Here is a 6,000-nt window from a genome sequence, read left to right as displayed (position 1 = left end):
GACCTTACAGGCAAGAAGGGGCTGGAAAGAAGTATTCCAAGTCATGAAAAGCAAGGACGTACATCCAAGATTGCTCTATCCAGCAAAGCTTTCATTTAGAATGGAAGGGCAGATAAAGTGCTTCTCAGATAAGGTTAAGTTCAAGGAGTTCATCATCTCCAAGCCCTTATTATATGAAATGTTAAAAGGACTTATCTAAGAAAAAGAAAGTAAAAAATATGAACAGTGAAAGGGCAGCAAACTCACAGTTATTGACAACCATACCTAAAACAAAAGTAAACTAAGCGGACAGCTAGATTAGGAATGGGGGCCACAGAAATGGAGATCACATGGAGGGTTAGCAACAGGGGAGTGGAAGGAGGAGAAGTGCATGCGTCCTTGTTTTGCTCTTGATGGCAGCAGTAAAGTATTCAGTGTTTTAGCATTAAGTATGAGGTTACCCGTGTGTGCTTTTTGTAAATGTCTTTTGTCATGTTGAGGATTTCCCTTCTCTTCCTAGAGTGTTTTCTCAAATTTTCTTCCTGCTTCCTTTGAGATGATGTGTTTTTTAAAAAATAAAAGGGTAATTGAGGTTATCATTCACATAGCTTAAAAATCACCCTTTAAAGTATACAATTCAGTGGTTTTTAATATATTCACAGAGCATGAAACCACCACCACTATGTAATTCCAGGATATTTTCATCACCCCCAAAAGAAGTCCTGTTTTCATAGCAGTCATTCCTCATTTTCCCCTTCTCCCAGCTCCTTGCAAACACTAATATATTTTCTGTGTATGGGTTTGCTTTTTCTGGACATCTCATATAAATGGAATCATAAATAGAATCATATAATATGTGGTCTTTTATGTCTGGCTCCTTTCATTTAGCATAATACTTTCAAGCTTCATGCATGGTATGGCATGTAGGAGTACATAATTCTTCTGATCTAAGGAGGAGGGCTTTCAACTTTCGCTTTCCCTAGTTATACATTGTTGTGCTCATGAAGTTACATGCCTCCTCTTTCTGCTTGCCACCAAAATCTACTTTTTTTTTTCTGAGAGAGTCCTTTGACTTGAACTTCCTCACCCTCTGTTTTTAATAAAGTCAGTTTTTGGGGGGAGAACTCCATTCTAATGGATGGCCTTTATCTCTGGGCCAAATCTTTGAATCAGTACTTTGGGCACTGGGCAGTGACACTTGCCTTTGGTCTTCTTGCTAATCTCTTCAGATGTGGAACCTCAGTCCTGCATTGCAATCATGGTAAGGATGATGGCACCCCAACATTCTCAGCCTGCTGTGCCTAGCACAGAGCCTCTGTTTTGTAAGTGGGGGCTGACTTAAGGAACAGAGTCCCTCAACTTTTGGCTATATTCACAAGGAATTTCAGCCCTGTAACTGTGTTGGGGGTGATTAAAAATCCTGGCTGCTTGCTCCTCTCAATGAAATACTGTATTCTTTCTTTGGGAGCTGTGGAAAGAGGGAATCCAGCCTTCTTGGCTACTCATGTCTGATGTATAGCTTCGTGTAAGCAGGTGAGCATGTGCAGCTCATCAATGTGAGCAGGGGAATGGAAGGAAGAAGGAAGTGGGTTGTGGTTCATAAGCCATAGACCCTCAATGGTATTACTGAGTTTTAGTATATTTTCTTGAATAAATATTGCTTCATTTGCTGTATACATTTAGGACAATTTCTAGAGATTTAAAATGTTTTTAAAATATATTTTTTACAAGTTACAGATGTTTCACTGGGGAGTGGGTCCCCAGGAATTCTTATGTAACAATTCTGGAAGTGGATCTTCCTCTTATGTTTAATTTTTTAGTAAAGTAGAATTTCTCTATTACAATGGTAGTAGAGGAGTTACTGTACTAAATCATACTGAAGTATTTTTTTAAATCAGGCTTTTATTATGTCACATTTATTAGATTTCAGAGTAGCTGATTTTTCTTGCTTTGCTTTTATTTCTGCATGTGAATGAACCCTGTTAAAATGCTGTTTTAAAATTATTTTTATAGATGGTCTAAAATAGTGGTCTAGTTTCATTCTTTTGAATCTAGCTGTTCAACAGCTAGATTTTCCCAACACCATTTATTGAAGAGACTTTCCTTTCTCCATTGCATATTCATGGCTCCTTTGGCATAAATTACTTGCTTATATGTGTGGGTATATTTCTGGGTTCTTAATTCTGTTGCATTGGTCTGTGTGTCTGTTTTCCTGCCAATACTGTACTGGGGAGTGCGATATCTCTAGTTTTTTTTTTCCCCTCAGGGTTTCCATGGTTATATAGGGTCTTTTGTACAAGCCTCTATACAAATTTGAGAATTTTCTGTTCTATTGCTGTGAAAAATGCCATTGGGGTTTTGGTAGGGATTGCATTGAATCTATAGATTTCTTTAAGCAATATCGACATTTTAACAATGTTAATTCTTCCAATCCATAAAAATGGAGTATCTTTTCATTTCTTTGTGTTTTCTCCAATTTCTTTCAACAATGTCTTGTAGTTTTCAGTAGGACATATTTTTATGTTTTATACTTTGATTTTTAGGTTTTACTCCAGCATCTACTGTTGCTACCACTACTAGTTCAAGCACCATGCTGTTTACATCAATATCAAATGTTTCTACCTCCACTGTTCTTACTGTATTCCCATGTAAGTTACTGGTTGAAAAACAAGTAATATCATTTTGCATCAGGTAATTTAACTCAATTTTCCAATATAAGCTATGGATCTCCTGCATCTTGTAAATTGTCATCATGATTGAACCCATCTACAAGTGCTGATATCAATAACTTTGTTAAAGAACCTAGTTGACAGAGGAGGGAAGATGGCGATGGAGTAGGATGGAGCAGATTCCAGCTCCCGTATACATGGGTGAAAATCCTAGCAGATCTACTGAGAAACAGCACAATCAACCAACAGTTCCCCAGCACTTATGAAATTAAAAGACCAAAGATTGTGACAGATGCTGAACGACCAGACAGTGGCAGGTCATTGGGGTCTGGGGGACCTAGGTAAAGACAGGAGCAGTGGAGGGGGCCTGTGCCCATGGCCAGGAGGCCCCGGTGCTGCCGCCATGGTCGGGGTCCAGAGGCATTGCTCTAAGACCAGCGCCAGAGGCATCTGCCACAGGAGCCCAGGCATCCAGTGGCCTTGGTAGGCGACCAGTGCCGGTCATCAGCTCCCTCTTTCCCCATCTAATCAAGGCTGGGCAACACCAGGCAGAGACCTGTGTGCTTGAGTTTACAGAGAGGGTTACAAAGACAAAAGGCTGTGTTCAACAGCAGACTCTGTGGTCACCAGCCCAGGAAAATTGACGGGTGCATTGTTGTCACCCGTCTTGCTGGAGATTGGGCTGGGCTGAGAGGCAGGCTTTCTGGAGAAGTTTTTTTTTTTTTTGAAAATGGACTGAGGTGTTCTCCTGCAATGGCAGCTTAGCTTGCTTCCCACCCAGCCTGGCAGCGATTCAGAGAAGGGGTGGAAGCATTTGAGTCCTGCTACAGGACTGGAAAGGACTGTGCCAGATCCCACGGGACTCATGCAGCCTGGCTGGTTCACGGGGACAGGCACCCCAGGATGGTAGCCTGGCTGGCGCAGGCCCACGAGCCAGCAACCCAGCCCAGAGAGAGGACCTGCTGAAACCAGAAAAACCAGTCTGGGCAGTTTGAAACCAACAAGGGGAGGTTTTTTGTTATCGTTGTTTTTTTCTTCTTTAGTAAATTTTTTTTTAGTAATCTTATATTTTTTAAATCTTATTATTGCTTTATCTCTCAATACTTTGTTCCTCTCCTTCCTTTGTTCCTGTTTTAGTCCTTCTTCTTTTCTTCCCAAACTTATCTCTTTTTCCTCCCTTCTCCTGCCTTTTTTGTTTGTTTGTTTGTTGCTTTGTTTTCTTTTACCCACAAGAACACAAACAATTGGGAACAGTGAAAAGACCAGAGTGCGACCCAAAGAAGGGGACTCTCAACAGTAGAGACAGAGAGACAAATTTCACTTTGCTATAGCAGAGAAGCTACAAGTTGCTGCATATATGTATAATTTTTTTCATTACTCTCACTTTTATATTTTAATAGTATCTTTGTATTCTTCCTCTTTCTGTATACGCTTCTTAGCCTTGGCTGGTTATATTGTATTATTTGACAGGTTTCCCCTGTTCTTTCCTCCACAGTGTATTGCTAATTTTCTATACTTCACGCCATGTGTTTTCCTTTAGCACACTAACCAAAGCTCTATAACCCCTATTCAGACAGATCACATAGAGTCTGTCCTATGATGGTTGCTCTAATATTATTGTAAATAATAGCTATTCTATACAACTGTACATACTTCACAATGCATCTCCTGGATCTTAGCCCACTTTACAGGTTCCTGAATTCTATTACTGTTGTGATTAACTCTATTTGCTCACACGCTATGCCTATTTACTATTCTTTACTCTCTCCTTACCTCAGAATCTGAACTCCCGCAACCTCACTGCTTTCTAGATCCAACTCACAAGCCTTTCCTCTACAACAAGAGATTTATATTTTGTCCATCCTCTTGTAAAAGTGGGAAGTTGGATTGAAGATTATGGTTAACACTATATATTGCCTAAAGGTTTTCTATCACTTCTCTACTGGCTATGACTATAAATATCATAAGATACTCTTCTGCAGTCATAAATTATTTCCCTCCCCCTCCAACTGATCACAAACACACACAAAAAAGAAGTAGGTGGGAGCAGAGATTACCAAGATACCTGAAGGAGACGGCACCACTGAATTTCACAAGTATTTCACCACAGAAGTTCAGACCATAAACCCAGGGAGTCAGAATAGATCAATTTAAGAAGATGAGGCTAACAAGAAGAGTCTCACAAACAGTGGGAAGACAAAGAAACAATCCCCAAATGAAAGAAAAGGAGGAAGCCTCAGAAAGAATGTCAGATGAAATAGAGGCAAGTCAACTATCAGATATTGAATTCAACGCACTCGTTATCAGGAAATTCAAAAAGCTCACAATGAGCTACCAGAAACTACAGGGGAGCTACAATGAACTCACTGTAAACTATATCAACATGAAAAAGGAAATAGAAATTATCAGCAAGGGCCAAGAGGAAATGAAGAATACAATTTCTGCACTGAAGAACACAGTAGAAGGAATCAAAAGCAGAATTGACAAAGCAGAACATCGGATCAGTGAGTTGGAGGACAAAGTAGAAAAAAAAAACTCCCAGAAAGATCAAGAAAAGGAAAAGAGTCTCAGAAAGAATGAGGAGAGATTAACAGAAATGCAACACAATATAAAAAGTAATAATATCCAAATAACAGGAATACCAGAAGGAGAAGAAGAAGAACAAGGGATAGAAAAAGTATTTGAAAGAGTAATGATGGAAAATCTCCCTAAATTGATGAGAGAAAAAAGTTACACAAATCCAGGAATCACAGAGAGTCCCAATCTAGAGGAACCCAAAGAGGCCACTTCAAGACACATCATCATTAAAATGGCAAAATTCCAAGACAAAGAGAGAATCTTAAAGGCAGCAAGGGAGAGAAAGGAAGTAACATACAAGGGAGCCCCAATAAGGTTAGCTACTGAATTCTCAATGGAAACACTCCAATCAAGAAAAGAATGGCAAGAAATATTCCAAGTAATGAGAACCAGAGGCTTTAAACCAAGGTTACTTTATCTAAGATAGAAGGCCAAATAAAGAGCTTCCAAGACAAAAGAAGTCTAAAAGAATATGCCTCCACATATCCAGTTCTAGAAGAAATACTAAAAGGATTGCTTTAAGGAAAGGAAGGAAAGGAGAGAGAAAGAGAGGAACACAGGTACAAAAATGGCAATGAATAAGTACCTATCAAAAATAACCTTAAATGTCAATGGATTAAATGCTCCAATCAAAAGACATAGAATAGCTGAATGGATAAGAAAGCATGACCCACACATATGCTGCCTACAAGAAACCCACCTCAGGACAAAAGACCATTACAGACTAAAACTGATGGGCTGGAAACAAATTTTCCAAGCAAATGGGTTAGAAAAA

The sequence above is a fragment of the Artibeus jamaicensis genome, unplaced genomic scaffold (genome assembly GCF_021234435.1).
Source record: "Artibeus jamaicensis isolate MK-2021 breed Jamaican fruit bat unplaced genomic scaffold, CSHL_Jam_final scaffold_461, whole genome shotgun sequence".
NCBI classification, from domain to species: Eukaryota; Metazoa; Chordata; class Mammalia; order Chiroptera; family Phyllostomidae; genus Artibeus; species Artibeus jamaicensis.
Note: the sequence above shows the minus strand (reverse complement) of the source record.